Genomic DNA, 20,393 nt, shown 5'->3' on the forward strand with positions numbered 1-20,393 from the left:
AGGTATGCCTGAAAAATCAATTAAGAGGCAATGGTGTTACAGACCTTCCAAATGTAATACTTTGTTTTGAAACAGTGGTGAAAAGTATGGCTTGCATTTATGTAAAAGGAAACCTTCTGAGACAATTAAAAATGCTAGAGATTTGGGTTCAGCAGTATTCACTTGCATATCTGAAAGCTATTGATTACTTGTCTAATTTGTATCATTTCTCTTGGCTCCTTTGACAAATTAAGCTGTTTTGCCATCTGATCTACCCTCAATTATGCATTTTACAATTTTCTTTTAGCTTCTCCCAATGCACAGACATCCCCAAGCTCTTTCCAACCTGCCCTACCTTTCTGCAGGTGGGTCTGCTGGAGGAACTTGGACCCATTTTCTGCTTCACACTTTCACTCCTTGTGGTACTGGCCCATCTGGAACTCAAAACACTTTCTCAGCAGATGAGCCATGGCAAACTCACTTTCTAGAGCATGACAGCCATAGACGGGAGTGAATAAACCCAGCCTATCTTGGATTGTGCTTTTTTTTTTTAATGTTTACTTATTTATTTTGAGAGAGAGGGAGGGTGGGAGGGAGGGAGGGGCATAGAGAGAGGAGAGAGAGAGAGAATCTCAAGCAGGCTCCACGCTGTCAGCACAGAGCGAGAGGTGGGGCTCAAACTCACGAATCTGGAGATCATGACCTGAGCTGAAATCAAGAGTTGAATGCTTAACCAGCTGAGCCACCCAGGTGCTCCTTATGCTTTTTAAGTATAACATTAAATTGTTCTATTTCTGCATCTGTGAAATGGGGATAATGGTAACCACCCTGCCCTCCTCATGGGGCTTCTCTTACTAGTCTGGAATAAGATAGTGCCTTGGTGGAAATTTATAAATTGCATATAAATATCAAGATTATTATAATTTCTCTGGGTCCTTTGCTTCTTTTCTTCTTCTTCTTCTCTTCTCCCTGTCTCTGAAACTTTTCACCCTTAGGAAAATACCTACAACTCTCATAACATCATGAATTTTTTTTGTGAATGGTTTTTGCAAAATTAAAGTGAATATAAACGTCACGACTAAACCAGAGGTTTGGGAAATTTTCCCTTTTATCTTATCCATAAGTCATAAATATTCTCTAGGACTTGACTTCTTTTCCCTTATTTGTCGAAGAAGTTCTAAGGTCTTGTAAGTTAAAAACGGTGCACTTTTGGGAGTGGCATCTCATAAAGAATAATTCAAATGAAACATTTGTCCCCAATAAGCATGTATGAAACACTCAGTGTGGAGACCCAGGCCTTGAACCGCAGCAGACAGAAAGTATTAAATCCTGACCCTTGACCTTGAAGGCGATGTGCAAACTGAATGTCTTGAGAAACATCACAAATACTTCGTAACTGCCAACGAACCATATTTCTTAAAGAGTGATTTAAGAAAGAGCAAATCACTCACACAAAGGTAAGCAAGGAACTTGATAACCTCCGTAGTGCATTTTGGTCAACCCGTCACCCGACAAGCTTGCCTGCCCCACACATACTGCCTAAGGACAGCGTGGGGCCATGAAGGAGCAGAAGTGCTGGGGTCAGACACATAAGGATTTGGTCCCAAACTTCACACGTTTCTTAAGTCTGAGCTCAGATTACTCGACCTCTTGGATCTTCAACCTCCTCACATATAAAGTGAGAACAATTGTATCCCCCCAGTGGGTTTTGTGAGGATTAAATACAATTTTGTATGTGAGACCTCCGAGCCTGGTGACCAGCCCGTAGATGACCAAATAAATGGTAGGTTCCCTTCCCCACCGTGAGCCCCCAAACAGAAATATCCAGAGTGACTGTGTTCACCTGACCATATTCACTCCCCATACACTTAAAAAAAAAATTTAATGCTTATTTATTTTTGACAGAGAGAGAGAGAGAGAGAGAGAGAGACAGAGCATGAGTGGGGGAGGGGCAGAGAGAGAGAGAGAGAGAGAGAGAGAGAGGGAGACACAGAATCCGAAGCAGGCTCCGGGCTCCGAGCTGTCAGCACAGAGACCGACACGGGGCTCGAACCCACAGACCGAGAGATCATGACCTGAGCCGAAGTCAGACACTCAACCGATGGAGCCACCCAGGCGGCCCAACTCCCCATACATTTTTATGTAATATGTCTTCTATGACGTATTGGGGAGAAAGATAAAATAATATATACTTTCTGTCCCAAAGGAGCTTGCAACCTGGTGAATTTAATCAAAGGAGAGGTCACACTCTTTGCAAATTGAATAAAACTTTGAAGAGGAAAAATGCTTTAAAAAGTCCACTTTGGAATCCCTTATTTAAATCTTTTCTCCAAGGTTACGGTATGATGATGGCAGAGTGGTGCGGTTCATTTATTTGTTTTCCCACAGAGATCTTTTTTTTTTTTTTTTTTGAAAAATCTACTGAGTTCTGCCAGAAGAAACTCATGACATGTTGTAAGTTTAATTATGTTCAATTCATTAACACAATTAGAGCTGTGAACAAATTTATTGACACAGCCAGAATCACTTAGTAACAGGCAGTAAGTCATAGATTAAAAAAAAAAAAAATTCTTGTAGGCCTCTAAACTCTGGGAATGAGAAATGGGAAATTCATCTTTAGTTCCTTGGAACAGTTCTAAGAGACTTGACCAGAGGTTGCCACTAATAATTCATTGCAAGAATCGTTCATATTTTAAGAATGGTTCTTATGTCCCTTGGAACATAAATTGAATCTCCTTGAAATACCGCTTTTCATTTTAACATAATAAGTGATCCAAATGGAGAGATTTGATGGATATGGATTTGATTTTAGCTCAGCTGAATCTGGGGAGAGAGGCTCTCTGCTCTCGGGTTCCCAACGAAGGCCAAAGGGCCACTGTAGGTTGAGAAGAACCAGTGATCAAGTGCCTTTCCTTCTGAATTAATCCTTTCCAGATAAACTTCTGTCCTTCCTTCCTGGCTGATTTCTACAAACAATGGGTGAAGAACCGGGATGCACACATGCAAAGCAAAGTCACAGAGAATGATTTCACAACCGAGGGTCATTTCAAGAATACCCCTTTGAATGAGAGTCCATTTGTCAATATCCACGCAAAGAATTTTTAAAGAGGCCTCAGTAAAGTACTAAATTTTGACTGCTGTTTTTTCCTAATAAAAATGTGAATCCAAGAAAACCTTTAAAAGCACACACCACCTGTAATTGGCAGAGTTTTGGGTTTTTTTAATGTTTATTTTTGAGAGAGACAGCAGGGGAGGGACAGAGAGAGAGGGGACAGGATCTGACACAGGCTCTGTGCTGACGGCAGAGGGCCCCATGAGGGGCTCGAACTCACGAACCATACAATCATGACCTGAGCCAAAGTCAGACACGTAACAGACTGAGACACCCAGGCGCCCCAACTGGCAGACTTTTATAGTCACAACTGTCTACTTCCCTGAACAATCCTTCGTGAACATGACACTGTTGGCAACTTGACTCTCAAAGAAGTTTCTCACAAGAGTTTTTGATAACCAAGGCAGGATATCTCACATCTACATCGCCAACCTGGATCTACTTATACTTTTCAGCAGGGGCTTATTCGTGATGCTACAAAGTGGCTGGATCTGTAGATCCTTCCGCAGACTGCCTGGGTTTGAATTCCACTCTCTGCCCATTTAGTAGCTAACCACACTGACCTTCCGCACGTTTTTAGTGTTTCTCTGCCTTCGTTTCTTTATCTATGTAAATGGCCATAATAATTGTGTCCCCCACAAATGTTTGCCTCAAGCTTAAATGAGATGTGTGAAAAAAATCTTAGAAGAGCAGCTGGCACGTGTAAACACAAAATGGTGGCACTTATCATCGTGTACAGACTGTCGTCGATCCCACCCCCTTGGTGTTGCTGATAATTTAAGCTGCCCCTTCCCCAGATCCTGAACACCGTGACCTAACAATGAATCTGGGATTCTTGTGTTACTTCCCAGGTATTCTTCGCTACTCGCCAGATGAATTGTCTGCATGTACAGCTTAACTTCTCATCTTTGCAAAACAGGAAAGTTTTCATTGAAAATAAATCTGTATTTTATTCCCCTTCTAATGCAGTTTAAAAAATTTCAGCTGATGTGCAGTGCCGTTTAGTAAAGGGATGGGAAGTAGAATTATGGATGGAATAGTACATGGGCTTTAGACATTCAGAGAGTTGTGAGCTTGGAAATGCACCAACTACTTAGTAATGGGAAACCGTGTTCGTAGCAGAATCTGATTTAGAAAAAAACCACCAAGAGACACCATATATGGTCCAACAGCAAGTTGTTAGGTTACATTTGTATATATTTTTGAGGTTCACAAAATGGTGGGAAGTGGATGTTGGGTGAGATAAACGCCAGCTGGTACCCTCCTTGCTCTATAGTATGTGGTACCCAGTCAAAGTTGAATGGTGAATGGTAAAGATGAGGAAAGCAGTTCCGGAGCAGATAGGTGACATCATATTAGAGAAAATTCAACAGAGATCAATATAAATGATTAAGGGACTCAGAGAATTGATTTTTGGGAAAAGATTAAGAAAAATAAATGTGCAGTTCGACACATAGCCAAGGAGGAATATGATAACTGGGTAGTCAGCAAGACACTGCAAAGAAGACATTCTCTAGGAACGTGGAGAGAAGTTCCCTACAGGCTCCAGGGTTACAGTCTTCTCCGAGAAGTGCTGGAAAAGCCCTGCCAGCAGAAGTATTGGTAATTCACGTGGCCAGAAGCTTATTGAGATTTGGTGGAAGGCTGTAGAAGTGGAAAAGATGACCATCTATGTCTCTCCCCTGCGCCCCCCCCCCCCGTGTGATTTTAATAATTTCTGAGAACAAGAATGTATACAGGGGCAGGGTTACAATTTCAACCAAGCTCTCATTTTCAGGTTGTGGTTGTTCAAATGATCTCAGACCACGTGATTAAAATTAAGAAATGATCAAGAACGGTAGCCTACAGCTTGGTATATCTCCACCCTTAAGTAAATACATACATTTGTAGATGTATAATCACATCTGAGTATAAATATATACATACAAAACAGATGGCTACATGATATATGTACATATGTATATGTGTAAATATATCCATTGAAATGTCTGTATTTAGTGATGTACCATCATTAAATGTACCATCCAAATTGAGTTAGATGATGATAGAGCCCCTTAGTGAATTACCTCTGTCCTTTGTTCTGGCAGTTTCCAGAAATGGCTCCTATGCCAAGTATGAATCATCTTTTCTGGCACTGCAAAAGCTATTTTCAGCAGAGCCACATTGCAGGGTCATTCTTCTTAAGGCTGCATTACAGGGCATCAGAGGAAATGACATAATCCAACTCAATTCGCAGAATGGCAAGTGGAGAAGCTTCAGGCTACATCATGCCACCTATATAATCTCCCCCGAAAGTCACAAAACTCCTTAACACAGTCCCTGAGGGAGAAAATCTCTCAAAGGATAAATGAGGGCAAATGGCCTGAGATTACGCCCTGCTGGCATTAAACTGCCTTTGTATATTTATTGTAATAATGAATGTCTATAACAATGTACATAAAATAACATAGCACGCTTTTATTTACATTGTAAAAATACACGCTCGGTGTTTGAATGCCATTTTTCACACTTCCCACATAGCGCACGAGACCTTTAATAACTATCATAGTAATAAAGTGTGGAGGGGGTAAAAAAATGTGAAAAAGCATCAGGGAGAAATGTTGACCTGTGTAGTTTTGACGCTATCGCCTCATTCATTGGAAGGTATTACTTAGGTTTACTTTTCTCATTATTGAAAGAATGCAGGGGTTAATGTGCCCCTTGTCGCTGCTCCAGGACCGAAAGAGAACGTGATTTTCCTCTCAAGTGAACTGCGTGTTGGACCCCACAAAACAGTTTTCCTAACAGCCTTTCAGTGCAGCTACTCCTTGAAGAGGGCTTAGCGCCACTCAGGACGGATGAAGATCAGACTTGAGTGGCCATGTTGTCATTGGAGCCTGTGCCAAATGTATCCAAGCCAAAATTTAACCCCAGACATAACTTTGTCATGTTTTGCAGGTTTCCCATCACACTTTTTTGCTGTTTCTACTAATGGTATTCTCACTGAATTGTTCTGCCCTGAAGAGATCTAAACGTTATGGTTTGTGATTAAATAGTAGCAAACCAAAAGCAATGAAAAACAGCCATTTGGACCTAAAGTATCCCCTACTCCAGGAGATGAGCACAGTAATCATTCTGTGAATGAGCGGAACACAGGAGGCAGGTCAGAAAGAGTCAAAGCAGGATTGCGGAATTTGGAGTTCCAGTGTGAGTTTCCAGACAGCTTCTGAACCACGCTTGGTTTTGCTGGCCTTCATTATTTCTATTTTTCTGAGCCATAGTGACACTCGAGCGATTGCAAAGAATTACCTGTGGCTTGTACAGTTCTGAAAGTTTTTAATTACATTTATGTTCTCGTTTGTCATTTCTTCCTGTTCTCCTCTACCCCTCATCTTCCTTTACATTTCCTCCTCTCCTTCCTCTATAAACTCTAAAGTGGAGAACAAGTAAGTAGAAACTCAACAGAACCTTGTAGATTAGAGGGAACACTGTTGATAATTTCCTCTCCCTCCTAACCCCCCCGGCATGACAATACCATTTCCCTGTTGTGTTTGAAAAAATGAATTATTTATTTATTTATTTAAAAATTGTTTTATGTTTATTTATTTTTAAGAGCCAGAGAGACAGAGCGTGAGCAGGGGAGGGGCAGAAACAGAGGGAGACAGAATCCGAAGCAGGCTCCAAGCTCCAAGCTGTCAGCACAGTGCCCGATGCAGGGCTTGAACTCACCGAGCATGAGATCATGACCTGAGCTGAAGTCAGATGCCTAACCAACTGAGTCAACCAGATGCCCTAGAAAAAATGAGTTATTTGTAATAACATTTTATATAATTTGTTTATTTATGCAATTACATATGTATTTATTAGTTTTTTAAAAGGAATAATTTTCTTTTAAAAAAAAATTTTTTTAATGTTTATTTATTTCTGATAGACACAGAGAACACAAGGTGGGGAGGAGAAGAGAGAGAAGGAGACCCAGAATCCGACGCAGGCTCCAGGCTCTGAGATGTCAGCACAGAGCCTGACATGGGGCTTAAACCCACAGACCGTGAGATCATGACCTGAGCTGAAGTCAGTGGCCCGACTGAGCCACCCAGGCGCCCCATGTACTTATTAGTTTTAACTCTTCATTTTGGAACACTTTTTAGATTTAGACAACAGTCACCAAGATAGTGCAGAAAGTTCCCGCATCACACAGCTTTCTCTAATGTAACGTCTTTACATGATTGCACATCACTTGCCAAAACGAAGGAATTAACACTGATATAACACCACTAAGGTACAGACCATTTGGATTTTCACCAGTTTTTTCACTGGTTTTCCACCAGTTTTTGTATGCGAAGATCCAACTCAAGAAACCACACTGCATTAATGTGTCGTGTCTCTGTTGTCTCCTGTCATCTGTGATAGTTTTTAGTCTTTTTTTCTTTCTCACACCCTTGACACGTCAGGAGGCTGAGAAGCTTTACACGGTGCCCTTCGATGTTACTTCATGATGGGCTTACAAGTTTTTTGGGGAAAAAATAACAGAGCGGTAAAGTACACATCGTCTCCAGGAGTACATGACATTAGTTATAATTTATCACAAGTGATGTTAATAGTGGGTATTTGGTTACGGTTGTATCTGCCAGGTTCCAGTTACTATTTTTTCTTTCCATATTCTGTTCTCTAGAAGTGAGTCACTGGGCTGCCTGGGTGACTCAGTAGGTTAAGAATCTGACTCTTGGTTTCAGCTCAGATCAACATCTCACAGCTTCGTGGGTTCAAGTCCTGCATTGGGCTCCATGCTGACAGTGCAGATCCTGCTTGGGACTCTCTCTCCCCCTCTCTCTCTCTGCCCCCCGCCACTCGTGCTATCTCTGTCTCTCTCAAAATGAATAAGTAAATTTTAAAAAAAGGGAAGTGGGCACCTGGGTGGCTCAGTTGGTTAAGTGTCAGACTTTGGCTGAGGTCGTGATCTTACGGCTTGTGAATTCGAGCCCCGTGTCAGGCTCTGTGATAACAGCTCAGAGCCTGGAGCCCACTTCGGATTCTCTGTCTCCCTCTCTCTCTGTCTCTACCCTGCTCATGTTGTCTCTCTCTCCTTCAAAATAAATAAACATTAAAAAAAATAATTAAAAAAAAAAAGGAAGTGAGTCAGTAAGTCCAGCCAACACAGGTGTGGGGAGTTAAGCTTCGTTTCCTGGAGCAGCAATATCAACCTATATTATTCCAGATTCTTCTATAACAAAGATCGGTTTGTTTTTTCCCATTTACATGTTTATATCAGCATACACTCATATATATGTATTATTCTTTGGGTTACAGTCCAATACTATCATTATTACTTTGTTCCTCCAATCATACTAGCTTTGGCACCTTAGGGATTGTTTCAGGTTGTTTCCTATATTCTTTTTGGCATAGTCTCCCCCTTGCCCCTTTTCTTCCCAGCACTCCCTTACTTGTGTCAGTACAACACTACAATTCTACAAGATGCTCTAGAACTATCCTGTGTTTCTTCGGCTAAAGCCTAGAATCAGCTATTTCTCCAAGGATACCTGGTTCCTATTGTTTGAAAATGATGTTTAAAAACAAGATCTGGATACTGGGAGTGCTCATGGCTCACAAAGTTTCGCTGCTTCTAGGCTGTTTCAGGAGACAGGGCTAGAACGATCCATGTATAAACACACCTCTCTATTTCTGTATTTATCTATTTGCATATATGTTAATGTAAATCATACTTGTATTTCCAACTCCAAGCCAGTGAACAGGCATAATTCTAACCTTGGTCCACTTATGCCTGCTTATTTGTAACTCGTTTCTCTGACATAAAGAAAGCTGGCTCCCATGATCTCCGATTTGTTTGCTTATTTCTTCAGCTCGAGTATACATGTAGATTCATTCCAGAATTGAAAATGCATACCCCTATGAGAAAAAAAAATTACCAACCAGAGTACCTTGTTTATTCATAGTTTTCTTTTCTTTAGCCTTACAATGTCCAGTTAAACACTATTTTTCTAAAGTGAATTATATTGACACCTTTTCCCCCCAACCCTTTTATTATACACTTATAATAAAATTAGGTACAATCTTCATCCCATCTTAGGATATCCAACATTTTGGTTTATTTTTTTTTCTAACTTGCTCGTTGTTACATACAGTTCCGTGGGTTTTAACAAATTCATAAGACTCATGTATCCACCAACACAGTATAAAAGACTAAATAAGAGTTCCATCACTCTAATATTCCCCTGTGTGGCTGCTTTATATATAATCTCTCTTCTTCCCCTACTCTCCAACAACCAACCACTGATCTGTTCCCATCCCTACAATTTTCCCTTTTCCATAATGTCATAAAAATATAAATAATTACACACTTTGTAGCATTTGGGTTTTGCCTTCTTTCATTCTTTTTTTTTTCCTGTCTTCTTTTACTTAGCAAAATATATCTAAGATTCTTCCATGTTGTTACATGGATCAGTCAACTCATCTTTTTTATTGCTGAGTAGTATTCCAGTATACGGACATGCCATCCATTCACTTGTTGAAAGATATCTTGGTTATTTTCAGATTTTGGTGACTATAACTAAAACTACAGTAAGCATTCACGTACAAGTTTTTGTGTAAACATGTTTTCCACTCACTTGACAAAATATACTTACTCAGAAATAAATTCAATTCACTTGGGAATGGGTCATTGGGTCATATGTTAAGTATACGTTTATATAAGAAACTGCCCAACAGACCTCCAGCCTGACTGTACCATTTTGCATTCCCAGTAGTAATGGACCAGAGTTCCTGTTGATCGCCACTCTTGTCAGCATTTGGTATTGTCACTTTTCACGGTTCTAAAACTTCTAAGAGGTACACAGTAGTATCTCATTGTGGTTTTAATTTGCATTTATCTAATGGCAAATGAGGTTAAGCATCTTTTCATTTGTTAGGTTTATTATTTTCACTTGCCATCATTGTATCTTCTTTGGGGCAGTGTCTGTTCGTATATTTTTTTGCCGATTTTTAAATTGTATTGTTCTCTTACAAAATTAATAAGTATTTCCCTACTAAGATGGCTTCTTTTGATGTAAGTTACACAAGATCCTAGTCAAAAGACTGAGAAGCAATTCTTTTTGTGTAAATTAAAAACAAAACTTTTGCATATCTCTTTTGCCAGTGGGGAAGATATTCCAGTCAATTTTCACTGTATATGGTAGTTGTGTTCCATAACATCATCACGAACACTGAATGAGCGAATACTGAAGCACTGTTCCTAGGGGAAATATACATATACATGCATACCGCACCTAACTTATAACCTTAAATCCTAAAAACAACTCATTCTGATAGATTCTATTTTATTTTTCAAAAGAGGAAAGCAAGTCTTGAAGTGTTAAGTGATTTGATGGAGGTGCTCCACTGATAAGTACCAGAGATGCAATTCAACGGCCCCCCTTGGGCCACCTGGCCCCAGAGCCAGACCTCCTTGCACTGAACCACCCCCTTCAGTCAGCTCTGTCCACCTGTCAACTCTGCATGGGAGCTGAACCGAGCAAGAGCTTCACCTCGCTCTGCCTCGGCTGGGAAGGGGAGTGTTGAGCAACGCCCATTTTCCCCCACTCCGAGCATGTCCACAAATAAGAGTGAGAGGACCCAGAGTATTGATTTGGGGGTTGCAAATAAATTTTAGCAGGTAGGTGAATTCACAAATATAGAATCCATGAATAATGAGGATGGATGTACTTGGCAAGTTTCTGGAAACCAACCCAGACAAAGGGTGCTATAAAATAGTTTGACTTAGAGCCTTATCTTGAATAAGGCATCTACATAGGGGCAAGAGTGTTAAAACTGTAGATCTTGCTCATTCTTGTCCATCTTCTTTGCCTCAGGGGATTCCAACTATCTTGCTTTAAAAAACATTTTCTAAATAATGAAAACTATAGTTCACTCTATTGTACACAATTGAGGAACTAATACAAATATGCTAACGTGCTGTATATCTAACAGGCATCTGGCCCAATGAGTTAAAATTCAGATCTCTGAAGGGCAAAGACACTCAAAGCATCACCCTCTACCTGCCTCTATAGTCACAGACTCACGTTTAAAGGAATTGCTACAGCAGTGGTCCAGCTGTCAGATGCTACCCCCCTGGCTTTTGGAGCCAGTATGCCCCAGATCTTTTCTTTTTCCTAGAGCAGAGCTACGTCTATTAGTAGTGGAGTGACTGGGGATGATTCGAATGCACAGAAGCTGATTGATGGAGCATGGTGCATCCCTTAATTAAGCAGAAGCTACTAATAAAAATGAACTTACTGGATGATTTGTGGGGTCCTGGCCACACAGCCATATGTGCCTCACAGCAGTAGGAAACAGGAGTGGCACCTAGCTAGCACCAGCTTATAATGGAGATCATATTTTGTTGTAAAAGAGGGGAAATCTTTGTGGCCCCTTTCGGCTTGTTTGCATTTTTTATTATCCTCTGGCTTAGCTGCTCTGGTGTTTGGCCCTTACTTCTGACCTCCGTCACCGGGGAGCCTGGGACTGGCCTAGGAGAGCTTCTGCTTGGTCTCCCCAAGGCCCTCGAGTGGACTGCATGGAGGGAGGAAGAGTGGCGGCGAGAATGGGCATCGGGAAAGGGTGATCTGGTGAGTCTGCACCCAAGTTGCTGCCTTTTGAAAGTTTTCAACTAATATATTCCATGGAAGGAGCATTTTGTTTGTCCTGAGACAATTATTATTCCAGAGAAACTCGTCAGTGTGGTCAGATTACATTAGCCTTCTCTTCTTCGAGGATCTCCTCCAACCTCACTTCCTCTATGACACCATCAAAATGAAGTGCCTGCCCGACACTTGCTCCTTTGGCTAACACCCTTGCCGACGCTAACACACACTGCTAATGTCTGATGTGCTCCCCTCCATTCCTGGCTGTTCTTACTTTCTCTGTTGTCACATTCGCGGGCCAGATAAGCTCAGTGCCATTCTTGAATCAGTCATCTCTACAGGGGGGCCTTAGATGGTAGGCTCTCGTCATCCAAATTCTCAGGCAGATCTTTCCTGTCCACACTATGTCAAAGTCCAGCCTTTCCCCTGTACCTCTTACTCTTTAGCACCCTCTCACACACTGTACATTTTACTCATTCTTTACGGTCTCTCTCCCACCAACATGTAAGCTCTGTGAGATCAGAAATCTGGGTTTACCTTCATCTGTACTATATCCCCAGCTGGTAGAACAGTGCCCGGCATAGGAGACACTCAATAAATACTTCTTGAATGTAATAAATAAATGATCTTTCCTAGAACAACTTTTCAAAGAGTATATATCTATTTAGTTCACACTCTACAAACTATTGTACTAAATGGTTCTTTAATAAATGTCTCCAATGATAAACATGAGAATTTGACTTTCCTTTGTATCAGTTGCTCAACATTTAGAGCAAGAGACCTTCTGGTACTGCTCATGTCAGGAAGAACAGACTTTTTTGTTTGTTTTTTCCTATCCAGATCCTTTCTTCACAGTGAAATCTTCCGCAAAGTCCTCTACAGACTCTCAGGTAACAAGGTACCTAGACATCAAAGCCCATCATTTTTTTTCCCCAACCTTAAGATCAGGGTACCATCTGGCTGCTCAAAACGGTTGATGTCTGGAAGAAGTTATGAGCCCAAGTTTATGTCAACATTGCTACATTTTGTCAAATGCTTGTTCTGCATTTAAGATGCATTTATCCATATGATCACATAGTTTTTATCTTTCATTTTGTTCATGTGGTATATCATATTGATTGATTTGCACATGGGAATGATCCTTGCATCCTGGGAGTAAACCCTACTTGATCATGGTGTATGTATGATTCTTTTAATATATTGTTGAATTTGGCTTACTTATCTTTTTTTGAGGATTTTTGAAGCTATGTTTATCAGAGATATTGACTTATAATTTCCTCTCTCCCTTTCTCTTTCTTTTTTCCTTCCCTCTTTCCTTCTCCTTCTTCTCCTTCTCCTTCTCCTTTATCTGGTGGTGTCCTTGTCTGGTTTTAGTATTAAGGTAATCCTGGTCTTGTAAAGTAAGCTTGGTAGTGTTCCCTCTTCTCCAATTTTTTGGAAGAGTTTGAGGACAGGTATTAAGTCTTCTTTGAATGTTTGGTAGAATTCATCAGTGGAGCCATCTGGTCCTGGATTTTTGTTTCTTTGGGAGTTTTTTGATTACTGATTAAATCCTTCTCTTCAAATTTTTGTTTAGTTTTTAAAAGAGCTAGCTCTTAATCTTTTTAGAAAAAATGTTTATTTTCTAGATAAAGACAGAGCATGAGGGGGAGGGGCAGAGAGAGAGAGAGAGAGAGAGAGGGAAACACAGAATGTGAAGTAGGCTCCAGGTTCTGAGCTGTCAGCACAGAGCCCAACGTGGGGCTTGAACCCACCAACTGCGAGATCATGACCTGAGCTGAAGTCGAATGCTTAACCGACTGAGCAACCCAGGTGCCCTAAAAGAACTAGCTCTTAGTTTCAACCCTCTTTCTTATTTCCAACTGATTGCATTGTTAGTTCCTGGAAGGCAGAGACTATTATAGACTAACCTATTGTTAGTATGATGAATAAGTATGACTCTTCTCACAACAATTGGGGACCTTCCCTTAAAAACAAAGTTGACATTAAAATAAGTCACTGTAATTTGACAATAGGGAACTTTTAGGGATGAAACAGACTCTAATCTCCAGTAGAAACTGGAAAAGTGGAGTCCTGAACCCTGCAGAGGCCCAGAGAAATCTGTCTCTGCAGAGACCAACTGAGCTCAGATTCCAGAAACTCTCCAAGTGTGCTGTCCTTGATGTGGTTTCTCAAGTATACTCACCATCTACTCACCTGCATGGCAGGGGTATTTCTCAGTATAGCTTTTAAGAAACTGGCTTTTTGCAACAATTCTATCATGTACGAGTCTGGGCAACATTAGTTCTCTTTTCTGAGGCAAATTAACCCCTAGATAAGCAAAACATTGAGAGTCCCAAATTCCTAGCAGGCAAGTCATAGTGCATAGTGAAAAGATTGTGGTCCTTGGAGTCAGATAGACCTGGGTCTGAGGTCTGGCTCCACCACTAATTAGGTATGGCACCTTGAAAAAATTGTTTGCCTTTATCTGCAAAAAATGATTATGAAAATTGAAAGCAAAATGGTATGCAAAGCCGATGGGATTATAGATAATAAAGGGCAGTTCCCTTATCTCAACAAATCTAGGAAACAAATAAGTCTTTTCTGTAAAGGGCCAGAGAGTCAATAGTTTAGGCTTTGTGGAAGATACAGTCTCCATCACAAGTACTCATCTCTGCCATTGTCCTGCAAAAGCAGCTATAGACAATACATAACTGTAAAAGCTTGACTCATAAAACTTCATGTGCAAAAATAGGCAGCTGGCCAGATTTGCAAGCAATGCTTCTCAAATGTGAATGGACCTGAGCCACCCAGGGACCTTGTGAAAATGCAGATTCTGTCCTGTAGGTGTACACCAGGGCCTGATTTTGCATCTCCAAAAGCCTTCCAGATACAATACGGATGCACAGAGTTAAGGGCAACCTGGGAAACTTTTCTGATCATCAAACCACTGTATTTATTTCATTCAACTACTTAGGAGGGGTGCTCTCTTAGTCCTTTGGGCTGCCAAGACAAAAATACCATAAGCTGGGCGGTTGAAACAACGAATGTTTCTTTCTCTTTGTTCTGGAGGCCGGATAGTGGAAGATCAAGGCACTGGCAAATTCAGTGTCTGGCGAAGGCCCTCTTCCTGGTTCACAGGCAGCTGTCTCCTTGCAGTGTTCTCACATGGCTGAAGGAAGGAAGGGGCGCTCTGAGATCCCTTTTATAAAGGTATCAATCCCCCAAAAGTCCCACCTCCAAATACCACCACATTGGGGAATTCGTGTCAACATATGAATTGGGGGGGGGGGGACACAAACATTCAGTCTGTAGCAGTTGTCAACGTCTCAAAATCTTCAACTAGCTCATATTGAGATACGTTTACCGTTTCTTACTCCATGCACCTTTGATGATCTGCACTGATTTGATTGTGTCCTGAACTTTAGTTTTAGTGAGTTTAATGCTACTTTTACTTAGACTAAGGGCAATTCTTCCCTGGTTAGATTCTGTGTCATTTTCTTTCATTTGTGTAATAAATGAACTCTTAACTTAATGGGATTGTTCTAGAATTACATGAGCTGGCCATCGCATCTCACTTTCCATGGTGATGTTTAATGATACACTGTCCTAGTCTACTCCAGGAGTAATGATTTCCTATGATGGCCTCCTATACCATTTGTAAAGATGCCACTCTAGAAAACCAATGAAGGAAGTACCCATTGGCTGGAAGCAGATGGCACGTAGTAGATGTTAATCAGCCAATGCTGAGTCAAATTTAGCTGCTCAACTATGTACTCACTGCCTTGCTCTTTGAGTAGAAAATCTTTCTCTAAAGGCATGGCAGTCATGGCTTTCAAATTCAGTTTGGCTCCCTGTGAGCAGAAGCCTACTGCTTCAGAAAGCTAGAATATCAGCTCAAAACATAACTATGTCCTAGCATTTCCCATCCCAAATAGCCTCAGTACAGCACTCCAAAATTAATCCACCTTCAACTTGAAACTTAACTGAAATGTGCCATAAATAAGTTCTGTCTACTAAAACATTCTAGTCTGCTTTCACAGCCTAATCTGCTGAGTTTATTTTGGTTGTGTGATGTTTTGGTTCTGTAATTCTCCTAAACTCAGGAATTTAGGAGTATTACCACAAAAAAAGAGCATCTTTGTGAGTTCAGATCCAAACTAAAACTATCCAGAAAAATAAAGGAACACGCTTTCTGTTTTTTTTTCTTTTTCCTAGGCAAGGAGACTCCATAAAACTTGATAACTATTTTAGTTTTTCATGTTCTCTGTTAGCAAATTGTCCTTAAATTGAACTTAAATTCTTCTTGCTGCACAATAAGCCCATCTCCCTTGACAAAAAAAATTTAAACAGCTGCTAAACGCTACTTATCCAATAGCAATTAGCCTGAACTAATCTTCAAAGTCTCTAGAGAGGCACTTCTTTTCCAGAGATTTGGGTGGGGGTTCTAGGCAGGGTGGAAAGGCCAGAAGGGAGAGAGGCTTGAAGAACACCACTTGTCTTTACAAGCTGAATGCAAAGATAAAGAGATCTATTGCTTAGTTGTAAGAAATACACAAAAATTGCCATTGTTTTGTACGCTCGTGCTTTTTATACTGTTTGTTGAATTAGAGTGGTCTTTAAAGCTTACTCTACTTCTGTGTTGCTTAACTAGAAATTTAAATTAGTGTGGCATTTTAGAGCTAGGAATTATCTTTGCTCATCTCGCCTTCACCTTAGTTTATAGGTGAAGATAATTAGGCACAGAGATCAAATGATGAACAGCAAAGGATTAACTCAGCTTTTGTCCACACTCTGCACATCTCAAGGAAAGTTTGGGGCCTCGCCAAACTCCTGAGAAGTAACCTGTAAGTCCTCGGAATATCTTCCCTGATGCTGTCCTTGTGTATCTGGGGGACTTTGAGTCATGAGAGAATCTATGCTAACAGTGTGATTTATGATGGGGCATTTGGCCCATGTGTTATCACGTTGACCACTGACGGGGCTGGAGACTAACTTCAGCCACAAAAGCGGTCAGCCATGTCCGTGAGATTTACCCCCTGAAAAGACCTTGGACACCAAGACATACGTGAGCTTTCCTGGTTGAGAATACTCCATGAGTGTTGTCACATATTGTTTCTGGGGAAAAGAGGTGCTGAGTGCCCTGGGGGGCAATATCAGGAAGATTGCCCCTGCTGTCTCCTGGACCCTGACCTATGCTCCCTTACCGTGGCTAACTTTAATCTGCATCTTTTTGCTGTAATAATGGCAACCACGAGTATAACAGATTTGCTGAATTCTGTCCTTCTTGTAAATCACTGAACCTAGGCGTGGTCCTGGGGATCCCTGAACACAAGTGACTTTCCTAAGTTCACAGTTATTTAGTGGCAGAATTAGAACCAACTCTTCTCACTCATTTTTACAATCGCACAGAGCTAACTAGTTACTCATTAATGCATTTGTCCCTGAAGGCAACCATGAAATAAATAAAGGGAGTCTACCATGACCAGGAGCTTGGAAAGCAACGGCAGCCATAAGGAGCTTTCCTGTTTAAGGAGTTTCCGAGTCTACTGTGATCTTCATATTCTCACATGACTTTGATCCTGAAATACCAGTTTTAATTAATAATTTTCAAGTCTCTTCTTTGGTTTGCCGTTGTGACTCTCTTAAAAAATCTGTCATAGTTTCCTCTGTATTGTAACAGTTGTACTGGCTGATTTTAAGTGCTGTACAGATGGGAAAACCTGTCATGCATGTCCACAACCACCTTTCTCCCCACAACTACTCAAGGAAGACTGTATGCTCAATATCCATTTGTATAATAAATTAAACTATGTGTGAATGAGTAACTGATGAATGGATGAATGTTTGGTGGCATAGGAAAGTGCCATCAAGTTCAAGTTATAATCAAATGTCCTCCAAAGTCTCTGTGGACTAAACACAGGGGATAAACTATTAAATGAATGAAATAAAGGTCTCCAGGGATTTAACAAGGAAGATAACAAACACCTGCGTGTGCAAAACATTTTCATTAATGAAATATATTTTCACACATTGTATTTTCCAGAATACAATACATGTGATCGTTTTTAAAAACCATGATTTGTATCTTCCAAAGTAAAAATATCTGAAAAGTCCTCAGCTCCACTGAAACTCTGCATAAAACTATCTCAGTCCATAGTCACCCTTGTAGGCAAAGAAAGTTAAAGACAGCAGAGCCTCATTTCTAAGGCTCACGATCCCTCCAGCAAATCAATCAGGACAAGAACAATATCATACTGTCTGTCCTACTTTGTGTAGCACCAGAAGGGCTGGCTATATTTAGCGAGGAGAAGAAAGCTCAGAATGGTAAAGACACAGAATGGTAAATTGTCCCTCACTCAGGGACAATTTCAACGAGGGCATGGAGGAGAAGTAGATCTGTGTTAGGAGACAGGAATGTGAAGAGTTGGGTGGGTTTACCGGCATGTTATAAATACAACAGTGTTATCTACTGACCATAAAAAAATGTAAACATTCTCAAATGATCAGAGCTGATGGTAGAGACAGAAATTCCCAAGCAGTCTAGTACAAGTATCGGGGAGAATTCCTTCACGGATAAAAAACATTACGCCAGGGAGCCTGGGTGGCTCAGTCGGTTGAGCGTCTGACTTCCGCTCAGGTTATGATCTTGCGGTTCCTGGGTTCCAGCCCTGCGTTGGGTTTTCAGCTGTCAGTGTAGAGCCTGCTTCTGATCCTCTCCCCCGCCCCCCCCCCCCCACCTCTCTTTGCCTCTCACCTGCTCTCTCTCTCAAAAATAAACATTTAAAAACAAGTAAACAAACAAAACCCCGCTATGCCGAGTACAGGGGTTACATTGAAGGATGTTATCAATTCATTGCCCCTCAGCTCCAATCCCACCTTCATTGCCTGATCTGGGACTTTGGATCTGGGTCCTTCAAACATTTTCCCTTTGTCTGCGGACATGATGGCAGGAGCTGTCGGTAGAGGGCACTAGAGAGACATCAGGATGAACAGCCTTCCTTCCTCGTTCTAGAGGCTCCACTGGCAGGCTTCTGCAGGCAGTTGTGCAGCTTCTCCTGCACGAGGCTCCAGGCTTCCTCCAAACATGCGACTCCTTCAGGGCCTGGCTCCCATAGCGTAGGCTGCGTCTCCAGCATCTGGTCATCACAGGACGGGCAGCTTCTCCTGCAGGAGGGCAGCTTCTCGGGGGCCCATCTTCTGCAGGGCGGGCCGCTTTCCGAGGGCCCAGCTTCTGCAAGGCAGCTTCTCGGGGGCACGACTCTTGCAGCACACCGCGGCCGGCAGTGGCACCCTCGGCCAGCCGCTTCCCCCAGGGGCACCCCCTGGGCAGCTGTGCAGCAGGGTGGCTCCAGAGAGACGCCTCCCGCGAAGAGCTTTTCCCAGAACCAGGAAGCGTAGATTCATAGCAAATTCTGCCGGTGCAGCACCACAACCATCTCTCTGCCGCTCGGTGAGCTAGAGTCATGCCCTCCGCCAGGCCTCGCGCACAGAAGCTCTTCCTCGGATGCTCTGTATCAGCACCAGAGCTGGTGGCTACTCCTTCTCTCTGCTACTCCTAGGTTCTTTAGAGTTCTGTACACTTCTTACTAGACAATCCCTTGGCACTCCGACCTCATGTTAGAATTACTAATTCTTTATATTAAACTTCTCCTGTTCAAATTACTGTGTGGTTTTGTACCTTGATTGGACCCTGGCTGATATGAGCTGGGTATTCTGGTTTCTATGAGTCATTACGGAGTAATTTATATCAGTGGGATTAGGGCTTGTATAATTGCTTCTTTCTTTCCTGTAAAACAAAGCAGCATGTAACCTGTAATTTATTTTCCCTTTCCAAACCTACTGTTAAAAATGCTACTCTCAATAATAGGTCCGGTTTATTGACGTATTACTACAGAGCTGTATTCAGAGAGCTCCTTCAGATTCATGGCTTTCACTAAACATAACAGCAAGGCCAGAATGACTTCACTGTACAAGCCTCTTTGGAGAGCATCATATCAGAGAGCATATAGAGCTCAGAGAAAGTGATCTCATTTCCTTCCCCCCTTTCTCCTTTTAATCATTCTCATCTCACTAGAACTTTCCATTGTCCTTTTCCATCTTCTGTCTCTGTGGGGATACTGTCCTGGGCTTTTCTGGGCAAATACAGGATAAAATAAAGGTGTCTAAATTCGACCTCTCCAAGGCTAAATATGACAGAGAGATCTGACATCTGAAAAATTGTCACATTTCCTTGACATCAGTAATAAAGATATGGAGAAGCAGGAGTAATATGGTCGCATCTCCCAAAGCATCCCACTCATGGGTTTATAAGACCTCATGCCTTAGACACTTGCAAAACAGGTTGAAATGTACTTACAGCCCAAAAAGGGAGAAGTAGATGACCTCTTCTAGGCCTCAGGTTAATTTGAAATCTTAAATGGGTTTATATATTAATACTTTACAAACTGTTATGTGAATAGCTTGTTCGGTCATATATTCTTTTAACTATCTAAAGCTCTTTTCAGTGATTTATGAGGAGAAATAGTGTCAGCTTTTGGACATATTCCATAATTTACTACTCTAAATAAAGCATTCCTTTCACATGGTTATGTTATAATCATGCTATTTAAGAAATTATAGATTATTACATATTTAAACATTTAAAATCCCATAAATAAGTTGAAATTTAGGTATACTGCATATATAGGCGTGAGAATGAATTTGAAGTC

General features: G+C 41.3%; 1 protein-coding gene across 1 annotated transcript in view; it reads right to left on the reverse strand.

The window, feature by feature from the left end:
• Positions 1-6,689: 6,689 nt before the first annotated feature.
• SPATA17 (spermatogenesis associated 17) overlaps positions 6,690-20,393 on the reverse strand; it is a 225,058-nt gene continuing 211,354 nt past the window's right edge. Inside the window, exon 12 of the mRNA XM_053209507.1 lies at positions 6,690-6,862. The gene's annotated coding sequence lies outside the window, so the exon portion shown is untranslated. The remainder of the gene's footprint in view (positions 6,863-20,393) is intronic.

Source organism: Acinonyx jubatus, chromosome E4 (assembly GCF_027475565.1).
Source record: "Acinonyx jubatus isolate Ajub_Pintada_27869175 chromosome E4, VMU_Ajub_asm_v1.0, whole genome shotgun sequence".
NCBI lineage: Eukaryota > Metazoa > Chordata > Mammalia > Carnivora > Felidae > Acinonyx > Acinonyx jubatus.